General features: G+C 63.4%; 1 protein-coding gene across 2 annotated transcripts in view; it reads right to left on the bottom strand.

The window, feature by feature from the left end:
- The window catches only part of MOB2 (MOB kinase activator 2), a 68,926-nt gene that overhangs the window by 18,777 nt on the left and 25,685 nt on the right, over positions 1–24,464 (bottom strand). Inside the window, exon 1 of one of the 2 annotated variants that reach the window (XM_032879810.1) lies at positions 6,162–6,165. The exons of the other annotated variant lie outside the window; for it this stretch is intronic. The gene's annotated coding sequence lies outside the window, so the exon portion shown is untranslated. Of the gene's footprint in view, positions 1–6,161; positions 6,166–24,464 lie in introns of those variants that run through there. 2 annotated transcript variants of the gene reach the window in all.

Here is a 24,464-nt window from a genome sequence, read left to right as displayed (position 1 = left end):
TACACACAGGCACACAGCTACGCACACGCACACGCACGTGCACGCACACAGCTACACGAAGAAGCAAAAAACGTTACCGTAACCGGGAGAAATGAGAATCACGAGAAACAGACCTGGACGCAAGACAATGCCGCAAGCACCAAGGACTTTAGGCCACGAGACGATCCAGGGACCTCCGGGCGGTGACCACCAAGTGCGGGCGGAAATGACACACACAAACTAAGTTACCAAAACAGACAAAAGAACAAGTAGGAAACCTGAATTTATAATTAAAATCCTTCCTACAAGGAAATGCTAGAAGCAGGTGGCTTTGTGAGTGAATTCTACCAAATACACAGAGGAAGTAATACCGGGGGCGCCTGGGGGGCTCCGTCCGCTGAGCGTCGGACTCTTGGTTTCGGCTCAAGTCATGATCTCGGGGTTGTGGGATCGAGTCCCGTGTCGGGCTCTGCACTCAGTGGGGAGTCTGCTTGAGGGTTTCCTCTCCCTCTGCCCCTCCCCACCCACCACCTGGGAAAGAAAGGGAGAAAACCATTCTTACACACACTTTCTCAGGACGCAGATGAGGAAACAGCGCCCAGAGTGCGGCTGAGGAAGGACACCACAAGGTAAGATGAATTACAGAATGGCCCGCATAAGCGCAGGTAAAACTCCCTAAGAAAATACTAGCAGGTGCCTGGGAGGCTCAGCGGGTCGAGCTCTGCCTTCAGCTCGGGTCATGATCTCAGGGTCCTGGGATCGAGCCCCACATTGGGCTCTCTGCTCCGCAAGAGCCTGCTTCCCCCTGCCCCACCTGCCTCTCTGCCTCCTTGTGACCCGTCAAATAAATAAATAAAAACTTAAAAAAAAAAAAAGAAAATACTGGCAGAACAAATGCCCCGACGTATAGAGGAGGAGCATCATAACCAGGAAAGCTTCGTCTCCGGAGCCTGAGCTCGGAGGGCACTTGAGAACCTGGGAATGTAACCCACCGCATTTCCAGACTAAAGGAGGAAGAGAGGACTACAAACAGGACATGGCAAAACGTCCGTTTACACTCCCAGCAGAAAGGACTAGAAGGGACCGTCTCAACAGGAAAAGGGCAGCCAACAGCAGCAACGACGACGTCGCAAGGTAAGGGGCGCCTGCGGCTCCGTGGGTTACGCGTCCGACTCTTGATCTCAGCTCAGGTTCCTGATCTCGGGGCAAAGCGCAGCACCGCAGCCAGCCCGGCCCCGCCCCCTCCAGCCGCCCCACGGAGTGTCCCACGCTCGGCCTCCTCCTGTCTCCTTCCCGTGCCCTGAGCTCGTCTCTTCCGTTTCTCGCGCTCCACACGCGTGAGCTCACACGCTCGCGTCTCTCTCTGACGGACGTCCTTTCGCGTAGCACGCCCTCTGGCTCCATCGAGCCCCGGCTCGGAGTCCGCTCGACCCTCTCCCTCCGCTGCTGCCCCCGCTCAGGGCCGTGTGCCTCCTGTCTCAGACCAATCAATCAATCAATCAACAAGTAAAATCTTTGTTAAAAAAGCCTCTCGGGCTCCACGCACGTCACCGTGAACGGCGAGCGGTCGTTCTTACGGACGGCCGAGGGATGCCCGACATACGGACACACCCCGTCTGGACCCACCAGTCAGCGGAGACGGACGTGGACCGTCTCCCTCGTCCGGCCGCTGTCGACAGCGCTGCTGGGAACGCTGGGGCGCGCGAGCCCCTCACGGCTTCTGTGGGTCCTGTGGGGGAGTCCCCAGTGCGTGACCGCTGGGGCGGGGGCGGCTCCAAGTCCCCTCCCCGAGGACCCTCCCCGCCGCGTCCCCGCGTGGCTGCCCCAGCTCGCGTCCCACCCGCAGGGACGAGGGCTCCCCTTCGTCTGCGTCCTCGCCGACACTGGCGTGTCCCAACTCACTCCGGCCCTTCTGACAGGCGTCCCGTGGCGTCTCGTCGCGGTTCCGATGCGTTTTCCGACGCTGAGTGAGGTGGAGCGTCTTTTCCATCTCTGTGGGCCATCGGGGTGTCGTCTTGGAAAAGTGTCTGTTCGCGTCTCCTGCCCATTTCCTAACTGCATTGTCTGTTGTTTGAGGGTTGAGTTTGGTGAGTTCTTTCCAGATTTTAGACACTGACCCTTTATCAGGTGCGTCACTTGCAGACACCGTCTCCCGCTCTGCAGACCGCCGGTGGTCCCAGCCACTCCTCTGCTGCGCAGAAGCTTTGCATCCTGACGTCCCAGGAGTTCATTTTTGCTTCTGTTTCCCTGGCCTCTGGGGACTCGTCCAGCAAGAAGCTGCTCGCGACCAAGAGGTCACGGAGGGAGGGTGCTGTGGTGATCCTGCTAGGATTGTGAAGGTTTCCTGTCCACGTTGACGTCTTTCATCCATTTTGTATTTAAAAGATCAACATTTCTAAACAATCTTCTTTTTTATTATGGCAAAAATACACATAAATATACCATCTTCACCATCTCTAAGAGCACAGATCAGATGCACTAAGCATGTTGTGTAGCCGTCCTTACCAAGGGTCTCCAGAACTTTCCATCTTCCCAAAGAGAAACTTTGTCCTCATGAAATATTGCCCCCCAGCCCTTCCCCAGCCCCCACCATCCACACTCTATCCCCCTGATACACCGACCCCATCCCTCCCCTGGCCCTGGCGCCCACTGTTCACTCTCTGTCCCTGCGAATCTGGAGACTCTAGGGACCCCATCCGGGTGGGATCCTGCAGTATTTGTCCCTGTGTCATATTCACTCCGCATCCCGTCCCCCAGGTCCATCAGCTGTGGCCGGTGTCAGCGTGTCCCTCCGTGGGACCGAGGGACAGGCTGGTGTGTGGACAGACCACGTGTATCCATCCGCGCACCCGTCGATGGACGCGGGGGCTGCTCCCGTGTGTCAGCGGCTGTGAACACGGGTGTGCAGCGTCCACGCGCGTCCCTGCTTTCGATTCTCCGGGTACATAACTAGAAGAGGAATTGCCCGGTCACACGGTCATTCCATTCCCAATTTCTGGAGGAACCGCCACGCCGTTTCCCACAGCGGCCGCCCGGCTTCCGTTCCCGCCGACCGTGCGGGGTGCGGGGTCCAGCCTGCACGTCCTCCCAGACGCAGGGCTCCCGCTCCCTGTGCTCCTCTTGTGGGTACGGCTGGCGTGGAATGGGCACAGGGGTGCGTATGGCTGAGAACAAGCTCTGCGGCGTGGAGATGCGGGCGAAGGGGAGGTCCTGAACAAGGGTGTGAAGTACTCGGAAGAAGTCACGGGTTCTCCACACTCACACCTTTTCTACCTCTGTCCACGGAGAAGGCCGAGGAAACACGGCCAGCTCACAAGAGAAGAGCAGTGCAGGCTGCGGCCTCCACACATCGCGGCCCCTGCGGTAGCCGGGCGGGTTCCAGAATTCGGGTTCCAGGTGTGACCCTGCTCTCCGGGGCAAGGACGGCAGCGCCGTGTGAGGCCGGGAAGGTCATCATCACCGCGCCTCAGAACTAGCCTAAAGACATTCCCTGGCCAAGGGCGGGGCAGTTTAAGGACCTAGGGAAGGACAACAACCCCGTGGCTTGAAACACCGCGCGCTCGAGCCTCGGTGCCACGGTACTTCCCACACAAACGCTTCACCGTCCGCCCCTGGACGCCGAGGCGGCGCAGAGTCCAGTCCGCACGGGTACTCTGGGGGCGGGCCGACGAAAGGACAGAGGCGGCACGCGTCCTGCTCCTTCAGGGGCCCGGATAGCTGGAAAGGGGCAGGTTTTCCTTCCGCGACTGCTCCGTCGACCACCGGGGACAGGAGGCTGCCGCATGGCCTTCGTAACGCCTAACAAAGGGGTGACTCTGGGCAGTGGTCGAGAGGCCCCAAGCAGGTCACAGACCGCCCGAAGCACAAGCCTCCCACTGGAGGGACGCCGTCCCCGGCGAGGAGTCTTGCTCCCCGGATTAGAACTCCATCCAGCTAGTGTCTCGGGACGGCTGACGACCGACAGGACACAGAGGGGAACGTGCTACACTGTGTCGCCGCCACGGCGGGGACAGCACAGGAGCTGCTGGCTCTCCTCAGTGGGGCCACGGCGGGAGAAGAGAAGGCGCTGGGCTTGCGGACTGAGAGACTCGCTGAGTCAAGTCTGCAACCTAGTGAACAGTGCTGTGCCAACGCCACCCTCTGACAACGCAGTGCCTGCACTGTCACCATGCAAGGGCTGGCCATATGGGACACCGGCTTCTCTGGGCTGTTTCTGCACTTTCTTGTGAGTTTATGATCATTTCAAAATACAAAACTACAAAAGACAGAATTATAAAGCCCGTCAGCGAACTACGACATGTGGACGTCCCTTGAATCCAAACAGCAAAAGGAGTCGTAAGAACTAGGGAAACACGAACGCTGACCGGCGGGGTGATGTCGTGGCAAGGACTGCTGCTTCGACCTGCGAGCCGCTCTCTGCTCAGGGAGAAGGGGCCCTATCCTGTCAGGGCATCCGGAGTCGGCTTCCGAGTAGCTCAGATGATGGGGGAGGGAAGAGGACAGGCAGATGGAGGTCACGCTGGTGTGAACACAGAAAGAGAGCCCAGGGCCCCTGGGCCCACTGAAACCTCGCCCTTCACTACACAGTCAGCGTCTGGACGTGAATTCTGCCTGCAGCCCAGACCCAGGCTCACCTGTGGACACGTGGGCTTGCGGCGTCCTTGGTAGCACCCTTCCTCAGGGCACGGGGCTGCCCTAGAGCGGCTGACGCGGCAAAGGCGTGACGACACGTATGATGCCACACACGGTGTCACAGAGCCCGTGTGAGTGTGCCCTGTGCGCAGCAGAGTCAGGCCCACAGGACAGCCCTGGCTACCCAACGGAGGCAGTGCTCAGCCAGGTCAGAGGCGCCACGCTCTCGACCCAGTGACAGAAAGCACGTCTTCCTCCGTGCATCTCCACGGACGGCAAGGGGCCTTCCGAGGGGACCTGGCACACACAGGCGCACGCCAGGGTGAGGGCGTCCCCGGGCTCCTCCAGGCACGGTCTGCACTTGGCCAGCAGCATCCCGGGCTTTCACAACAAACGGAAGGAGGCGCTTGGCGGGGCACACGCGTACCTTCGGAGCAAAGTCTACGAACCAGCACGGGCGTCGGGACGTCTCCAGAACTACCGGGCGGCAGGGAGGGCTCTGCTGCTGAGACCGTGTCCTGTCTCCTCACACCTCGGCCCGCCTCTGCTTGGCCTCGGGGGGCACTTCCACTCCTCCCGAGAAGGCACGAGGGAGACAAGCGCCCTCGGGAGCTGTCCCTCTCACCCGGGTGTGTCGCAGGTCTTCTCTTCGCGTGGGCTCCACCGGTGGCCCTGTGCCGTGGCAGGGTGGGAGCCCCACCGCCCCGCCAGGCCTGGTGCTGTGTCAGCGGCTGGCCGGGGGGGGTGTGAATGGAAGCTGCGCGGGGCCGCGGGAGCAGGCAGCGTGCACCCCACCCCTACACACGTTGCACGGAAGGAGTGAGCAGGAACAGGGCTTGCCCGACGTTAGGGCTGCCCTTCTCTGCCAACAAACGGGCCACCGCGTTCACACACCACAGAAAGCGAGCCGGGGAAATCAGCGATTTCAGACCTCGCTTGGCTTTGCTAAGTGTCGGAGAAGTGTGCACAGAAGATCAAAACACAACTTCCCATCGGGGCTTTCACCGTGGTCAAGGTGCAGTAACAGGGACCGGATTTTACCTCCTGCTCGAAACAAGACATTAAACAACACATGGGACAGCTTTTAGGACCCGAGACGCCAGAAGGCAAAGCACAGCGAGCCCGGGGCGGGAGCACACAAGGTCAGTCTGCACCACAGGGAGAAGCCCAGCGGGACCCTGAACTGACCAGTCTCCGCCAGGAAGCCAGCGAGGCCAGAGCCGCCAGAGGCGGAGGCGCAGGGCACCCTAAGAAGAGAGCTGCGCGGGTGTGCTGCGAGCCTCACGGGGTCCTTGGCCAAGCACTGGCTGGGATGTGCGTGTGGGACGAACCACCTGGAAGGGGTAGAGGGACAGTCCTCGAGGCGCACGTGGTGCTGGAAGGACTCCCTCTGCCGCTGGCCAGAGTGGAAAACCTAGAACCAAGGCGTCACGTGCAATACTCGAGAAGGTCTGCACTGCAGTGAGAAGAACGAGCGCCGCGCAGACCGCGCCGTAGCCCCGGGAAACCAACCACACGGACGAGAGCCGAAGAGGAGCAGCCACTTCCACAGCGAGTCCACGAAACACGCCAAAACCACGCAGCAGCAGCAAAGGCAGAGCTCGGGCTGCCGCGTCCGGCCGGGCCGCCGCGCCTTCACGGAGGAGGGGAACGCGGGCCAGAGTGAAGCGCTCAACTGAAAAGGACCCCAACGCAGCCGGACGACAGAATGGGAAGACGACAGGAGAAGGTCAGCACCGCAGTGTCCCCCACCGGCTCCAGACCCCGCAGGGGACAATGAGCACGTTAGGGAGGCACAGGGAAGACTTGCTTTCAGACCCACGTTGACCTTCCAGATGCACGATCTACAGCGCTTGAGACGAAAAGCGCTCGGGGTGAGGTAAAGCCCACCGAAGGCGGCGGGCGCGAGGATGAAGGAACCCGAAGACGCAGCACGCGGGGCTCCCCCAAATGGAACCGGGGGGACCCCGAAGCGAGTGGCAGCCCCCACCCCCGTGAGCCTGTGCCACCCAGCCGGCTGCTGCTCGTGGGACCCCCTCCTAAAGCACGTCTGACAAGGGACTTAAATCTAGAAGGTGTCATGCCCCCCATGACTGAACGAGACCAAATTCCGTGGAAAACAGGCCAACAGCCCGAGCAGACCCTCCTCACCGCAGAGCAGTCCGCACAAGAAAGGCGCTGGTGGCTGCTAGGCCCCGAAGAAAGGAGGCGTGAGACCCCACGAACCACGGCCTCGCTCCCTTAGAAGGGCGACCCCAGAGCCCGCGTGCCCGGGCTGACGAGGGGCGGACTCCAGGGCTCTCGCTTGCGGCCGGCACCGGTACCGGCGGGCACATCGCCGCACGACACGACCGACACATTTAAACACACACGTGTCATCCAGCCCAGGCGCTGTGCTGAGGAGAAGCGTGTGTCTGTGGCCCCACACACGCGTTCTGCAGCCAATGTGGGGAAGCAGCCCTCACGGCCCCCGGCCGGGGGACAGACGCCACGGCGCCTGCCCGGGGCCAGGGTCCTCAGGGGACATCTAAAGCAAGCGGGCCCAGGGCTAGGCGGTGTCAGTGCCTGTGATTCCTGCTCTGGCTCAGGCACTGTGACAGGGACCCGGCCCCCCCAACAGCTGCGTGCTGCTCCTGCCTCCATCAGGTGCTCAGCCAGGAGCCCGGCTCCTCTCCTGGCTCCTCTCCTGGCTCCTGCAGGTGGCCTCTGCCCCCAGTGACTCGCCAGGACCGGGGGCGACAGGGCCCAGGCGCCCCAAGCGCACCACCACGCCGAGCCTGCAGCGTGCAGATGTCCCTGGCACGGCAGCCGGACCCCAGCCGGTGCCTGTGCACGCTCACTGCTCCCTCCGTGACGGGGCACACGGGGTGGCCAAGACAGAACAGGGAGTGTCTGCAGATGCGGTGGACACCAGGGGGCGGAGGGTGCTGGCTGGGCGTGTGCACGAGCACCAGTCTGTGCCGGGCCGGGCTGCACCGCGGGGCGTGGCTGGCTCTCCCCGCTCCCAGGAGATGCCAGCTCGGGCAGCTGGGACGCTGGCTGCTTCCCGGTGCTCCGTCCCCGAGCCTGCGGAGTGCGCCTGGCACAGCGGGGCACAGACACGGTATGTGCTGAGAGAGGAGGGCCCAAGAGCCCGTTGTTAAATAAGGAAGTGAGGACAGAAATTGGTCTTTCTGACGCAGTCCTCCTGGAGAAGACCCGCACCCCATCCGGGCTCCGCTGCCTGCCACCGGGAACCCCAATCCCCCCACTGCGCACAGACACACGCATGTGTGTTCTGCTCGCCACCAGGCTGAGGCCCTGCAGGCCACCATGAAAGCCTGTCCTTTGCTGGACTGCCACAGCCGGGAGCCTTGGGTGACCGCCACAGGGAGGAGGGTGGGACATTGAGCGCCGGGAGGTCCGGGAGCAAGCGGCAGCCTCCTAGGGGTCCGTCCGCACACCCCTTAGACTGCACAGCGACTTGGACGGGAAGGCATGTGTGCTGCTTGCCAGTGTGGGGCAGATGGCTTCAGCCCCAACCCCAACATGACCTGCAAGGTCGTGGGGACATCTGACCTCGAGGTGTGAACACTGCTGACGCTCTCTCCACGAGCCAACACCTACCACAGGCAGCGGACACGCGGCCAGGCCGAGGGCGCCCGAAGCCGAGCAGCGTGTGACCGCGTGGAGGCCCCGGGCTTGCTGGGGTCCCCGGCTCCCACACACCCGCTACGCAGCCTCAGGCCAGAGTGCTGCTCCCCGGGAAGCGGGACCACCTCCTCAGGGAGCCTGTCCGAGGAGCGTGCACGGCTTCCAGGTGGTATGTGTGGGGGGCACGGCCCACGCGCACAGGCTCCCTGCATCCGGGCCCCGCACCCACTCAGCAAAGCGGCACTCGCGCCCGGTGGGGCTCTGAACACACGCGCGTCGACGCCAGCTTGCCGGGGGGAAGGGTCCGGGTGGGGGAGGGCTGACGGACGAGGAGTCGGGAGGGCCGGGAAAAGCAGCAGCTGTGCGGGAACAGCCCGTGCAGACGCTGGAAAGGAGTGTGCGGAGGAGAGACCCTACCCCCAGGAGAGCCACGTGGAGAAGACGGAAGAGACGGGGGCAGCGAGGCTGAGGTCTGGACTGTGCCTGAGGCATGTGGGAACCCCTGGAGGGCCAAAGAGCCGTGAGCAGAGGACTGACCTGTGCGGGCTGGGCTGGCAGGCGGCCGGGTCATGGTGGCAGGATGAGAGGCAGGGGACAGGGGCTGTTCCAGACAAGAGTGGAGGCATGTGCAGGGCTCAGCTAACAGGGCTGCCCCCTGCTGCCACAGAGCTGCCCAGATGCCCTGGGTGACCACGGGTGCTTGCACTGTCACCTCAGGTGACATCTGTCACTGTGTGCAGAACTGAACCCTTGGCTTGGTCCAGCGGCTCTGACAAGAGCCCTGCTCCACCCTGAAGACGGGGAGGCAGCAGCCCCCGCCCCAGCCCCACCCAGGCACCGACCAGCTGAGCGATGTCCCCAGAGCTCGATGGCGTGCTTGGCCAGCAGCGCCTCGACATGCCCAGCACTTCGCGGTTCCAAAGGCGGCCGAGCCCCTCCATGGGTGGCCTGATGCCCTAGTGCAGAGTCCGTGTCCTGACCGCTCAGGCCGCCCCGGCCAGGGGCCCCCGAGCCACCAGAGCTGCCTCCCTGCTGTCCCACGGCTCTCTGCTCCCAAGTGAGCGCCGCACCCGGGTGAGCAGAGGCGGCTCCCGAGAGCCCGGCCGGCGAGGACCTGGCCTGCATGCCGCAGACCTTCCTCACACGCCTGGTGCCCGGAGGCAGCGCGCTCAGGAAGCGATCTAGAGCGGGCTGCCGCTGACCTGGGCTCCACAAGGAAGCGCCTGCTGAGCAGACCTTTGGGACAGGCGGCTCTCCCCGGTCCTCGGAGAGCCCGTAGGGAAGGCGGCACCTCCCAGGCAGAGAGCAGAGCTGAGAACTTCGGAAAACAAACGTCCTGCCTCGGACCTCGGTTCTAAGGACCGCAGAGGCCTTCGCACAGAACCACCGCACGGAGAGGTGCCCATGAGCAGGTCAGCAGCGCGGGCTCCTCCCCAGCGTCCCCCAGAGCACAGAGCAGGCCGGCAGGAGGGAGCAGGAATCTGAGAAGGGCCGGCCCCTGAGAGCGGCTCCTTGGACATCCTCTCCCACTGCCGCAGACCTGGGGCCCTGCTGCCTTCTCCGTAAATAAGGCAGACGCGCTCTTCAGTTCGGGCGCCGGCACCGCGGGTGAGACCCTTTCCAGCGCGAACCGTCAAGCTGGAACGCCCAAACCTCCCCAGAGGCCCGGAAGGCCGGAGACAGGTCGATGGTTGTTTTAAGTCCAGATCAGCGGGCCTAATGCTGGCTCCCAGACGGAGCCGGCAAAGCAGCGGAACGCCCCACGCCAGAACTCTCCAGACGGCGCCCCACGTGCGCGATCTCAGCAGGCCCTCCTCACCCAGCCAGGTGACCCGAGCGGACACTCTCATACCCCTTTCGCGTCCAGAAAACCGACGACGACGAAGAGCCAACAGACCCCTCAAAGACACGCAGGGCAGCCGCCAGGCGCACAAAGCCAACGTGTCTCCGCAGACCCGCAGGCGAGCGGACGGAGAAAGCCGCCAGTCCACCCACGCCCGCGGCTTCTCCCTGACTGAGCAGAGCATCTGGACCGTCCGGCCCGCACACGGCCTCCTCCAGGGGCCACACGTTGCAAAGCCGAGTGTGTATACGTTTGCGTGTGCGTGCACAGGTGTGCGCTTGCGACTGTGCGCACGCATGGGCTGTGTGTGTGTGCGTGCGTGGGTATGAACGTGTGTATGCAGCCGAGTGTGCGTGTGAGTGCACGTGAGTCGTGCGAGCGTGTGCGTGTCTGTGTAAGTTGCGTGTGCGCGTGTAGGTGAGTATACGTGTGTGCGTGTGCATGCATCGACCACTCGGCAGCTGTGCTCCTTTCTCCCTAAGGCTCTTGCCCTCACCTCCACAGCCCGTGCCCCCTGCGCTGCTGGGCCACGCCAGCCCCGACCACACTGTGAGAGCAGGAGCTCAGGGCCACCTCGGGGCTACTGCCCGCCTGCCCTCCCTCAACTCTTTCTCCGGACCTTTCAGGCTCTCACTTGTCAGCCCTGAGAGGCGCCTCCCCCACCAGCACACTCAGCCCCCACTGCTCTCGCTCTCCGCTAGCACACACAGCCTGGCACCTGGCTTACTGGTCACGTGCCCCGCGGCCACACCGGGACCCACGTCGGGAAAGCAGGGTGTCCGGATTTGTGAGTGGCCGTGTGCCAGCACCCAGAGCGCGGCGAGGACCTTCCTCACTTCTCCCGTGAACTGTTTCAGTGGCTGTGACTCAACTTGTCATCTTCCCAGGGAGCTCCTCACACAACCTGCAGACAGAGTCCGATGGCGGACACAGCGCTGGCACCAGACGTGCTCCTGACGGCCTTCCGGCTGAGTGGAGGGTCACTGCATGCTAACCTCACCCTTTGTCGCCGCGTCTGGCGTTTCTGTCCGGCTGGCACCAGAAGCATACAATTTCCCAAATACCGGAGGAGCTCTGGTGTTTGGGCAAAGCTCAGGGGCCTGGCGACCAGGCTCCCGGTGGCTCAAGGGTTTCCACTGGGGACGGATCCACGTCCAAAAAGGGTGCAAAGAACATTTTCAGGGAACGGATCCATAAAGCCTAAAAGCACATGCAGGGAAACGGCTGGTGTCAGAACTCCTCTCCTCGCCTCCCGGCTCCGCCGTGTGCACAGATGCCAGCTCGAGAAGGACACAGAGACAGACGGGTGCTCGCGCCCACCCTGGATCACTGCCTGCCTGACCCTGGCCCCCCAGGAGCTCACATGACATACAAGCAAGGCGCCTTTGCCAGCCCGGACAGTCTTCTGGAAAACGGCAGGAGCAAGACCTCAGTGTCCCACGAGCAAAGGCCAGCTGCTGACAGGGCGGTCCACGGAAGACAGTGACCGAAGAGCTGGACGTCACCGAAAGAGAGGCTGAGCGCTGCCGGCGGGGCGGACGGGGCGGGCACTTCCGGACCAACACCGTCCTCCCAGCTCACGCGTGCGCCGCCCGTGCGCCCCAGGTCTCCTGCCTCTGCTGGACAGACGGAGACAGGTCCGGGGCGGTTCACGGCAGCACTGCGGGAAGCAGCCCGAGCGCCGGGCGGCAGGCGGCTAAGCAAACTGTCCTGTCTGTGGAAGGGGCGCCAGCTCAGCCAGGACAAGGAGCCGAGCACAGCACACACAACCTGGACGGACCTCAGAGCACCCGGGCCGTGTCAAGGGCAGAGCCCACGTGACCGTCTGTGCTCCTGGGGGCACGAATCCCAGCAAGCACAAAACAACCGTGCTGGGGAGAAGGGCAGTGGTGGCCAAGGGTGGGGACCCGGGAACATCGAATGTTCTGGACCGTCACTCTGGGGGGGTCTGACAGCGGCTCACGTCTGCTAGAACCCACCAAAGCGCACACTGTAGACCGGCGAATCTTGAGTGTGAGCACGTGCCCATCACGCTCATCACAGACGCGCAGAAAACATCCCGTGCCACTAAGGAAGCAGGGGCTCCCGCCTGGGACACCAACCGCGAGTCCCACAGACACAGGGGAGACTGCAGGGAGCCACGCCCCGAAGAGGGGGCAGCGCTGTGGGGTCACGGACAGCCGGCGCACAACCTCGAGTCGGAGGGGCGGACGGGAAGGCTGCGAGGGCCTCTGCGTGCTGCCCCTTTCCGGCCCCAGGACACTGTGGGTGGCCGTGTGCTCCGCTCATCTGGAAGCGGCCTGTAGGCGCCCTCGAACCGCACTCGCCCGCGCTCTGTTGTGACCAACCATTCACGCGGAGCGTGTCACGCCCTGTCTGCGCACGGGGCGGCGGCGCCATCTTCTCCGCCCCATTCTGTGCAACCCCACACAAGCACCAGAGCTTCTGCCCACGGAAGGGAAGGTCGCACTCGCCCAGCTGACAGTGGGGGCTGTAGAGAAGCCGCCAGCCGGACCCCCGCGAGACCCCTCCCCGGGGCCGCACCCAGGGGCCCAGCAGCCCCTGTGGGCACACGCAGCCAGGCAGGGCCCACCCACTGCATCAGGCCCCTCCCCTGGAACGTTCGCGAACCTTCCGTGGCAGGGAGGCTGCTGCCCCCGCTCATGGAAGCAGCTGGGGGGGTCCTGAAGAATGCTCCTTCTGTTCTTTCGGGCAGCGGATGTCGTGGCGGTCACCACCCACGTGGGGTCACAGAGCTAGAGTCGCCGCACAACTAAAAGCAGGCTGGCACCCAGCAGCGAGCACTCAGGGAGCCTCGTCAGCGGTGGGGGTGGCAGGACTGACACAGCAGAGGAAGGGCTTTGGGTCGGGAGGTGGTGACTGGGTGCGGGGCAGGTTTTCTGTGGCCAGAGCTACTGGAGCAGGGGCTGACAGTGTCCTGCGGCCAGAGGTCCCCACCCCACACTGTCCAGGACACAGAGGACGGAGTCGCCATCCCGCCCACAGCGGGCCAGGTCCACTTAGGCAGGTGGCCCTGCACACAAGGGGCCAGGGCCTGTGATGTGGCTCATTATGCACCAGGCCACCAGGTCCTAACTCTTCATAGGCTTCCCTGAGGCCTTCCTGGGCCAGTGGCCCTGTGCACACAAGAGGCGAAGGACAGAAAAGAACAGGCCACTGGAGTCCTGGGACTCGGCGTCCCCACCCCATTCCCACTGTCTCTGCCACAAGGGGGTGGCGCTGTGGCTGGGAGTGATGGCTGCGTGCACACCCACAGCACGAGCAGCGGCCCCCGCCCCAGGGCACCGCACTCACCCTCCAGCTGTCTGCACATCCCGTGGCAGAGATCTGACACGGGGTCTGCTCCAGAGCCGTTGGTTTGAACACGCCCCCCACCCCGCCAAGAGGGGATGGGCACATCCGGAAAGGGAAGCTTATTTCCCTGCTGGCCCAGAGCTCAGCTGTCCCGGGCAGAGAGCAGGCCCCGGACGGTCTTGCCCACGGCAGCCTTGCTTCCCTCCAGCCCCAGCAGCAGAGGGAGGAACCGGAGACGGGGGAAAGCCCCAAACCCACCACGGCTGCACGCCAAAGGGGGCAAGGCCCAACACACGATACCGGCCCCCTTCGCACTCTGGCCACAGAAAACAGGAGCAGTGACAGCCTGGCCCCCTTCTGAGGATCACCCTGGTACTGGCATTGAGTGGGGGCCAAAGCCGTTACGACAAGGCAGAAACGAAGACACGGGGGTGGATGAGAGCTCACCCTGCATTCCTCACACACTTGCCCAACACCCCTGTATACCAGGCTGGGGTGGCCAGGGAAGGACCTCTGGGTGGCAGATGAGGAAGACATGCAGGGGTCAGGCTGGAGGTCAAGCGTCCTCCTGGAGCCCAGCACCAGGGCAGCCACGGATCACCAGGTCACTGGGAAGCAGGTCTGAGGTCAGGCCGCAAGAGCCGCCCGGATGGGCAGAGGAGGTAGGCTGTGGCCCACACGGGGCTGGGCGCCAGGATATTAGCACACATCCAGAAAGCAGAGAAACGCTCCACCACACCCCCAAAATCGCTCTGTTCCAAGTTCAAGTCAAGCCAAACTCCAAACAATGAAAGTGGCTGTTGAAGCCTGCCTAGTCATCCCACCTGGCCCCTGGCCACCTCTGACCACAGAAGGGCAGGGGCGTCCAGACCGCGTGGCAGCCGCCTCTGGCAAGTCTTCCCTCCTGACCCAACACTGGCATCTGCCAAGACAAGCACCCGCTGGCCACGGCGTAAGCAAGGTGGCCTGCTCGCGGCAGGCTGCGGGGACCACTGACTCTGCTTACTGCAGCGAAGCCCGTGCGCCCCAGCCCTCCCCTGCCCACCTCGGGGCCCAGGTGAGTGCCAGATGTGCTGTTTACAAATAAGGGGCAGGCGCCCCAGCACGGACTCCCCCGGGGACAGTGCCTGGGATCAGGAAGGACAGCTGCTCAAGGCAGGTGGCCACCTCTCTTCACCCCATAGCCTCCCCAAGCCCAGCAGGCACGCAGCCCAGGCTGCCTAAGAACAGGGCGCGGTGGGTCCCACCACATCGCCCCGCCTCCCTGCTGGTATAAAAGCCTGGGCTGCGAGATTTAGCCCCGGCTCGGTCCAGGAAGGAGGCTCAGAGGCCACATGGGAGGGGAGCAGAGCCCAGTGAGATGCCGCCTGTGCTCCCTGTGCTCCGCTCCCCCAGGGCCCTTACTCCCTGCATGCCCCCCCCCACTCCCTGCATTGCAAAGGGACCCCGGGTCCCCTCCCCCTCCTCCTGCTCCCCCACAGCACGTTCCCCTCTAATTGCAAGCACTGCTTTCTTCTCTGAGATGAGGAGGACAGCGTCAGGGGCGGGAGGAGAGCCAGAGTCGGACATGCCGAGGCGCAGGCTTCAGAGTCCGCAGGGGGAGGCTCAGAGAAGCCATCGCACAGACACTCAGTGCAGTGAGCCGGCCTGGGGACGGAGAGTCCAGACAGCAGCCTGGCCTCCTGCCCTGGTGCCTCCTCGGCCTTGCAGCCCCCCACAGCCCCCCCCCACTGGCCCTGCCCCAGTCCTCAGAGGGCTTGCCTGTTTGTCTCCCTTCTTCACGTGAAGCCCCCCAGGACCCCAACTGCTGTGAAGGCTCATGGACTCTCAAGGGTCTTCGAGGCCCCACGGGAAGTGTGTCCCTGCCCAGTACCCACCAGGCCAGCCTGGCTCCGGGGACACACACAGACGGCCACCTCATAAACCTTGTCTTGCTCTGTCCTCAGCAAGAAAGAGCCTCAGGAAAGACTCCTCGCTCTTAGCCTGAAGGTCACCTGAGACCCTCAACCATCCAAAACTCACACGGCACCCACGGTCCTCGCCGCGGCCACGTGAGCCCGGCGAGAGCGGGAAAGGGGCCTGTCATTTTCTGCACCCACCGCGGCGGACAGCACTGGGTTCATCACCAGGAGCGGTGCTAACACGTGCTCCCGCATGACCCGATTCCTGAGATGCAAATCAGAGCCGGAAATCATCAAGAAAAGCACAGCCACCCTCCCCCCACCAGGGCAAGGAGAAAGCCATCCATAAGCGGAAAAAAAACAATGAATGGTCAATAATCTTAAGAAGAAAAGATCAATTTCTCTAACTCGGAAGCAAACCCACAGAAGACAAGATGATCTGTTTCTGATCAAGGACAAGGACAGCCAGTGCCGGGGAGGCTCACCTGCACCCCCCCCCGCCCCCCCGCACAGGCCGCCTGACAAAATGTGCCGGAACACACAACGCGAAGACCCTGGGACCAGAAAGTCTACTTCTAGGAATTTATCACCAATACTCAAAAACTCAGAACAGCTTACAAATAAAGAAACACAAAGAAGCTCCACTCGAAACTAAGATGCTGGAAACTGCCTCCACCCGTGGGGGCCCGGATGGTAACGCACAGTGGCCACGGCGGCGGCCGCGGCACGTCTGTGTGGGGCGCGCACTGGCACAGATGGGCCCCGGCACCGGGCAACTGGGAGGGGCCAGAGGTGCCACCCAGAACAGCTCCTTCGGGGCAAGGTGTGATGTGGATTTCACTTCTTTATAAATTTATGAATTATAGAATTTCCCATATAATCAGAAGAAGAAAAAAGCTATTGTAATTTTGAAAAAGTCATACATGAAAATATCAACAAAAAAGTGATTTTTTTCCATGTCTCCAAATATTCAGTTATCTTGTTTTATGATTGAAAAAAAAAGTCACTACGTACATCCTAATAGAGAATTTTAAAAATGAGATGCAGCTGAACATCTGGCAGTTTCCCATAAAGTGAAACCCACACTGAGCACCCCAGGACAATGCCCTTCCTAACTAACCCCAAGGGACAGAAGTGATGGCCACAGGAGGACCTTGACAGCACTCAAAGGAGCTCTGGCCACAGGGGAAGGCGACTCCCGGGGCCACTAGCTGCAGAACACCCCCGCCTGTCGAGGCTGCCACACCTTAGCCTGCTCAGCACTCGAGAGGAACCCCTAACCCTAGCCCATCCCTAAGCACGCACTCACTGCTACACGCACCGCAGGGGACCTTGAGGCCCAAGGAGACCTGACCAGCAGCACCCAGGACAGGCTCTGTGGGCGCGACACAATAGGGGCAGCTGTGGAGGGCACAAGGAGGTGGTAGCCAAAGGGACAGAAATGCTGGCACGAACCCACGCCTTTGTCAGCTCTCATCCGACTGCCCCGGGAACCTGAGAAGTGGGTGGGTATGGACACTGCGGCCCCACGGCGCCACCACCACACCGTGGGACTCGTACACACATAGCTGGGCCTCCGGGGGCTGACCCGACCCGCTGACCCGAGGGCAGAGCACACAGCAGCCCCCAGCGTCCGGAGGGCTTCCGTTATAAGCACCTTGCAGGGACCTCTGGGGGTTGTGGGTGAGCCTCCCTCTGCTGTTCCTGCCTCTTTCCAAAAACACGTCTTCGGAAACTACACGGCACACACAGTGAAGAAGAGGGGACAGGATGGAAGGAGCGACAGGCGCATCGACCCCTCTCTCCCAGATCTAGGGGTTAATGCCACTTTCTGAAAACCTGAAGCCAGGAATTATTACCGAGGGAAGCCAAGGATAGGAGCATGGGGCCCACCAAGACACGGGACTGAATCAAGACCCCCCAAAGGAGCCCAAACTGCCCTACGTTCCCCGTGGTTTCCTGCTGGCCACCCCGGCAGCGAAGTCATGGCCCTGTCCTTCAGCTGTGGGCAGGTGTCCTGCCCCGGGGTGCCCGACTCGGACCACGTGTGCTCCCCAGCTGTCCACAGGGCTGCCCCTCCTCTCCCTCAGCACCAGGTCTTCTCAGAAACTTCCTAAAGGGGGGGGCGCCTGGAAGTAGTCCTTTGCTTCAGAACCTGCGTGAGAAGGTTTGAGAACACTCGTATCCGAACCCCGCAGATGACTGATGGTTTGTCTGATGCGAAGCCCGCGCTGGAAATCCTTTCTGGTGGTATCTAGAAGACTATCTTCTCGTCTCTGGGTTGGAATTTGTGTTTGGATCCCTGGTGCTTTGTTCTGTCTCATTATCTCTGCCAAGTTCTCGGAATCTTTCTTTATCCCAGTGTTCTGAAATGTTGGTGGGAATGGGGGACACTCCCCGTGTGGGGCACCAGACCAGCCTATCCGATGTGGACTCACAGCCTGGAGACAGGCCGCGCCGCTTTGGTGACACCCTCCTTCTGCTTCCGCTCCTTCTGGAAGGCCTCTGTGGCCGCAGGCCCCCTGCGCGGGCGCGGACGCAGACATCCTTACCTCTGCAGTCCCGGGGTCCACCCCGGCTTTCTGCTCTACTTGCTGGGAAATGCGCCCAATCTTACCTCTTATTCCACGGCCTCTTCGTTGGCTCCTGCACTTCTAATTTCCAAACACTCTTTTCAGTTCTTTGGACGTCCCTCTTCTGTGCTGTCTACTCTTTTTGGGGCATGCGATCTTTAGCCTGAGACGAGTGATGCCCTGCCTTGTGTGCCCGCTCAGAGCGTGCACCTTCTCCTTCCGTCCCTCTCTTGTTCACGCCTTACTCAGCGTGTCTGCGCACCCCCAGCTGTCCACTCCCATTTCAAAGGAGGCACCGAAGAGCACAAAGATGGTCCCGAGGGCTTCACCGGGGCCACCTGACTCCCTACTGGGAGCACGAGGGGACGCCCCCACGTCAGGGTCTGCAGGTGCTCTCTCTCTGGCTGCTCAGACTGCCCGCTGCTTCTGCCTGGAGGGCAGGGTCCTGGAGACAGACCAAGAGTGAGGAGGGGGATCTTGACACCATGGCAGTAGGATGTCCTCAAGGCTTTCTGTGCCTAGTGGTGCCCCAGGACAGGTCCTGTGACTCGTGCCCTGAGCAGGGGTGCAGGTGTCCAGCTACTTCTGAAACACCCCTCCAGACCTCCAGCTACCTCTTGGGAGGTGCCTAGACTCCACCAATCAGGAACCATTCCGAGCTTCCTCAGGACGGCTGGCTCCCCGGTGGCCAGGTCTCCACTCTACTGAGTCTGCACCCAATCTGCCCACCGTCGTCCCAGCTTCCAAACCCAGATAGTTCCAGAACGACCTACTGCCACACCCCCCATCTTTGTTTCTGAGGGCTTCTGCCTTTCCGGTTTCCTTGGCTCTCACTTCAGTGGGGCTGGGGAGGGAACAGGGTCCAGGCAGAAGTCCAACACATCGTATGTGCACATCAGGGCCTAGTGCAACCCCGGGCGCATGCAAGGGGCTCCCAGCTCCTTCCCTTGAGAATCCACTAGGCCTTCCCCTCCCTGAAGACAACGCCCACTTCTCTCTGCGTGTGAGAGGGCAGCGGTGAGGCTGAGCTGGGCCTGGAGGCAGCCTGGCGGCTCCTGGCCCCATGACCGTCCCTGAGTCCGTGCGGGGCCCGGGGTCTCTAGCACACAAAGGAGCCCGGTGGCATCGTCAGTCCCACTCATCTGTTAGCAGGACTTCCACCTGGCTCAGGGAGATTCACAGAGGCAGCCCCTGCCCTACCTGGATGCAACTGTACTCCTCGGTCGGGCCAGCCGGCCTCAGAAGCAACGCGCCCTGTCGGCCTCTCCCAGGCAGCCCAGCCCTGGTCCGACTTCCCAGCCAGCCCCTCAGGATAACCCCTCCGTCTCGTATCCCCAGAGAGTCAGAAAGCCATGGGCTCAACCTTGAGGGTCCGTGAGCTGTTCCCCGCCCAAGGCCATGGGCTATACACCCCAGTCCCGGCCCAAGTTTTCCAGACACTGCTTCTCCATGCAAGCGCGCCCTGAGGCCAAGGGCAAAGCCCAAGCCCGTCAAACCTGCGGGGACTCAACCCAGAGCCTGGCTGAGGTTGCTAACTCCGTCTCCCCAAGAGGGTGCAGGCAGGGGAAGGTGCACACATGCCTGCTCAGAGAAGGAGGCTAGCTCCCCCTGCCGCTGCTCACGTCCTATACCTGCATGGAGCTCCGAAACCACCTGGAGAATGCTTGGGTGGTGCAGAGGGGACCCCGCCCTACCTCCCCACTGCAGCCGCAGGCAGAGCTCATGGTCTTGGCAGTTGCCCGGTCCTTGGCCCCAGGCCCCCAGGGGAGAGTGGGCACAAGTGGACAGTAAGCTTTGAGTAGGGCTACCATCTTCAGGAGGAACCCCGAAAAGCAAATACTGAACTCAAGGTCAACCGTGTGGCACAACCGCTCCTGTTGGTGCCCCCTCTGAAAGGGACTCAAGTATTGGCACCCATCAGGGCCACAGGCAGCTAGTCCCGACCACGCAACCACTCTGCAGAGCTCAGAGCCCGACGGGGAGCCCAATGCAGGCACAAAATGGACACGTTCCCCTGAAGACCCCCCCCCGCCCCGACGGGCGCTGCGAGGCAGGAGGTGGGCACGGGCAGCCTAGAACCTCCAGGACAAAACTGGGGCAGGAGGGGCTAAAATAACCGAGGTCAAAAGTGCACCAGTGAGGACAACAAAAGCTCTTTTTCAATTAGTGGAGTCCAAGACCAAACCACGGGTGCCCCCGACACTGGCCAATGGAGTCCGTGACAGTCCCGTGGGACAGCCAGTAAGCCAGCCTCGCACGGAGTCCTGCTGGCGGCAGCACGCCCTGAGGCCGCCCGTCCTCGGGACAGGTGTGCGCCCCGGAGGCAGGCTGGCTGTTGGCAGTGCCATCCCCACCAGGCGTCTGGTCGGTGCCGGGCTCACAGGGCAGGACCCTCTGGCTCCCGGCAGCCCACAGCAGGCATGTGGGGCCGCAGGGCACGGACCAGTAACACGCGCGTACACGTGCGCACACACAGCGGTTCTCGCCGGCGCTGTGCCCCTGCTCGTCTTCATGGGGACCCTCTGGCCACGGACCCACCTGCGCGGTCACCTGCGCCCTCTGGTGGACACCGGCTCCTTCCACTCTCAGCAGCTCCTTCAAATCCCTCGTCCTGCTCCAGATCCCAGTAAGTCCCCGCCAAGTCCCACTGCGGGCCGCAGGGCTGGATCTGCTTTCTCCACCGCACACGGCCCCTCAGCTCAGAAGCACGGCAGGTGTGCAGCTCAAGCCTGTGTCCGGAGGTCTGGGGGACAGGTGGGGGGCAGGGGTCAGCCTGCCAGAGGCCTTGGCGAGTGGGCACATGGGTCCCCAGCAGCGACTCCCCTCTCTGGGCCTCCTCTTGCAGTGCGTCCCAAGGGAGCAGACGCCGCCCTCGTGCAGGGGTGACCACAGCTCCCAGATGTCCCCGGACCCAAGGAGGCTGGCTGCCAGGCCGGGGGCTGAGGGGGAGGCTCTGAACACGCCATGTGAGGGACGGTCTCTAAAACTATCAGAACTGAGGTGACAAGGGAGAGGGACGGCTCTGGCAAGCGTGGCTGGGAGAGGAAACTGGAGTCTTCCTGCCACAGGGTGGCCAGGGAAGGCAAACAGAGGGCACCGAGCACGAGCTGCTCCCACGGTCTCGCCACCTCCGCACACTGCCTCCAGCCGCCCGGAGGGAAGTCCTCTGCATGGTGACCGTGACTAAACGAATAAATAAGAAAAACCTCTTTCCTGGCAGTGACCACACCAATCAACACAGCACTCGGGGACCGGAAAGGGCACCTCAGCGGAAAATTTACGAAGACTTCTGTCAGAGGAAGACCTAAAACTAGGCTCAGCTCCACTAAGAGAGACACGGACGGCAGTGGAATTACGCTCCCGCGGACGGGCAAACCCCAGCCGGAGCGGGCCTCGGCCACCGCGCAGGACGGGGCTAACAGAATGGGAGAGAACGTGTCACCAAGGGAGCGGACAGCAGTGACTCCCCTGGTAAAAAAAACCAGCAGCAAAGCTAATGGGCCAAGACGGCCCGTGACACTGCTCACGACGACCCCCTAACCAGCACCCACAGCAGCAGCAACCCCGACCTGAGCGCGCCACGTCACATTCACACGGGGGGCCTGTGGCACCAGAAACCGTGTCCAGAACACAGTCACCCCATTTTTATTTCAAATGCACAAGACCAGGAGAGAACACTCCATGTGTCCAGACGTAGGGTCTGTGCGCCCTTGAGAGGGAAGCGGGCACGGGGAGGAGGAGGGATGGGACGTGGTCGTCGTCCGCACCGCTGGAAGGCGACGCGCGTAGGACTGGACCCGGAGTCCCCTTCTCTGAGAACACGTCACACGAAGCAGAGCTCCCGCGGCGCGCCCGGACGGCCTGAGGCAGGCACGGTGAAGACCGCTCTCGTGGCCTGTTGTCTCCTGCGCGTCGACACAAGAAAAAAGCCAAGACGTGCGAGGAAGACAAAGGAGACGGAGACGTGCCTGGCAGGGAAGCCCGACAAGCCCCGCGGCCTCCTGCCCTTCACAGCCGAGTTCTGGGAAGTCCCGTCTTCACGCCCAGCGCCACCGTCCCTGAGGTCCACGCGCTCGCTCGCCCATCCCTGCCGCGACACACACCGACACAGCTCTTGCGGAGGCCACGCTCAGCCCGTAGCCTCCAGTCCAGCTCCCACGCACCAAGGGCTTCCCCACAGCTCCTCCCGGCCGAGCGCCCGGCTCCCGGAGCCCAGCCCTGCACCTGCTCTTCTCCCTCCACCCTCCCTTCCTCTGCCCCTGCCAGGTTTCCCCAGGCCCAGCTCGCTCCTCTGCCCCAGCAACCAGACCCACCAGGGCATCTCCGACTCACCACGCCCTGAAGAACAACGAGGACAGGCACGCCTGCGTCTCAGCAACGCGGCCACGCCCTTGTCCGTGCGGCGCCTGCGCCCCATCTCCCCCCGCCCCAACCTGAAGGCCACGGTCACTTCCCTCGATTAGTTCTCACACCCGACCGGGGGACTTGAACAGGCTGCAGCACGGCGGTGCCAGGCTGAACTCCAGCACCCAGACCTCCCAGGCCCTCTGGCAGCTTCCTACCCCCTCCGCGCCTGCTTCTGTCGCCTATAAAGCGGGGTTACTACGAGAACCCCTGAAGGCATGCGCTGAGGGTAGGAACAAGGGCGCCTGCCACACTGTCATCTCCATCCCCACCTCAGCCCCCCGGGCGGATCCTGCCACCTGCTGGGACCCTGAGAGGAACCCTAAGTGGCCTCCTTCGGGAGGTCCTAGCAACACAGTCCCCTCCCCGCGACACCCAGGGGTCGTGGGAAAACGCACAGGGGCCACGCTAAGCCCCTCTGAAGGCTTTCTGACGTGCTTAAATCGTGCCTCGCCCGAGAGACCACCGGAAACCTGCCCCTCTGGACTCAGGCCCCCTGTGTCCTTCAGGACTCCCCTCCCCCAGCACGGACACTCGGCCGCTGGCAGCCCGGGCCTCAGTGGGGCGCCCGCCGCGGGGAAGGCCCGCGCAGCACCGTTCGCAGAGCCCCTGTGCTGCCTGCACCTCTGCCTCGAGGTGGACGCCACCCCTCCCATCCACAGCGGGGCCTCGACTGGTACCAGCCACAGCTGGGGTGCAGGCTTGGCCCCAGGGGCCCTGACAAGGCCCCTCTCACGGCCCACTCCCTGCCCTGGGGAGCGCCAAGGACGGCTCGGCCGGCAACTCGCCACAGGGCCTGTCCCTGGCACCCAGACCGGCGGCCCGGGCAGTGAAGGGAGGACGCTGCCGGCCTGGCCACCCGCGGGCTGACGCGTAGCGCCGGTGGGGCCCGGGCGGGGCTGTGGCACCGGCAGCTCGGCCGACGTCCATTCCGCCTGCCTGGCCTGCTCTGCTGTCAGGGACGCGGCCAGGCCAGCCGCGCGGCCACCAGCCCGCATCCCTGCCTCCGGGAAACGGCGGTTTCCAGCGCGGGGGACGCGCACGGAGAACTCTGCTGCCTTCCGGTCGACACGAGCCGTGGAGAAGAGCAGTGAAGGCACGGGCAGCAACGACCGGGGCACTGGAGGGGGCTCCCCGGAAGCAGGTCAGGGAGGGTGTCCTGGTGAGGGGACACCCGCAGAGACCCGAGCGACATAAAGGGACAGGCCGCGCAAAGGTATGGAGGAATCAGGAAGTGCCAAGACTCCGGGGCACGGAGGAACCGGCCACGCAGGAGGCAGGAAGCCAGCAGGCAGCCGCGGGGCCCGGGCGGCAGAGCGGAGCAGGGGTGAGGGCCCGAGAGACCAGAGCCGCAAGCCGCCCCCGGAGTCTGGTGCAGCGGAAGCCGGGGGGCCCGGGCGGCAGCGCCACAGCCGACGCGCTGCTGCAGGAGGCCCTCCGGTGCCGGGCCGAGACGCAGCAGGGCTCCGGCCAGGACACAGAGGACCTGGGCCGTGCCCGGCAGCAGAGCCGACCTCACAGGCCCGCAGACAAGAAACCAGAGGCGCACGGCAGCGGCCGAGCCGGCCCACGAGCGGTGCCCGCGGAAAGAAGGGCCACTGGGCACCGTGACAGGGAAACGAGGAGTCGCTTTCAGACACGTGCAGTCCGAGCCGAGGACCGGCCGCACCGATGGAGACACGGGTGGCGACGCGGGGCCACAGGCCCCGGACAGCAACTCGGGACATGTGGGAGGGAGCGAGCCCGGTCCGGCCAGGGCACCGCACAGCCCAGAGGCCAAGGCTCACAGCGACGGGAAGCGAGGCGCCCGCGTCCGTCCGCCGGAGCACTCTGAAGAGCCCGGACGACACCTGCAGCGAGAGCCCCGGGCGCCTCGTCACCGAACGCCCAGCGGAAGCAGGGCTCTGGCTCCTCCGTCCCGACGGCTCTGAGAATGGCAGCGACCCGCCGGGAAGGTCCCGCCAAGGCGGAGGTGGGAAGCGTTTCCGCCCAGCACGTCCTGCTGCTCCCGTCTCCCTTCACGCTGGCCCTGAGCAGAGGCCTGAGGCGGCGCCTGCTGCCCGGACGCTGCCCGGACGCCTTCCCAGCAAGGCCTCTGCGTCCTCAGCGCCCCCGAAGGAGGAAGAGCAGAAAAGCCGTGGCCTGGCGCCGGGGCCGCTGCTGCCGCCCGTGGGCGCTTCCCCG

The sequence above is a fragment of the Lontra canadensis genome, unplaced genomic scaffold (assembly GCF_010015895.1).
Source record: "Lontra canadensis isolate GAN:19392208 unplaced genomic scaffold, GSC_riverotter_1.0 scaffold66, whole genome shotgun sequence".
Classification (NCBI taxonomy): domain Eukaryota; kingdom Metazoa; phylum Chordata; class Mammalia; order Carnivora; family Mustelidae; genus Lontra; species Lontra canadensis.
Note: the sequence above shows the minus strand (reverse complement) of the source record. Positions and strands in the feature narration are given on the sequence as shown.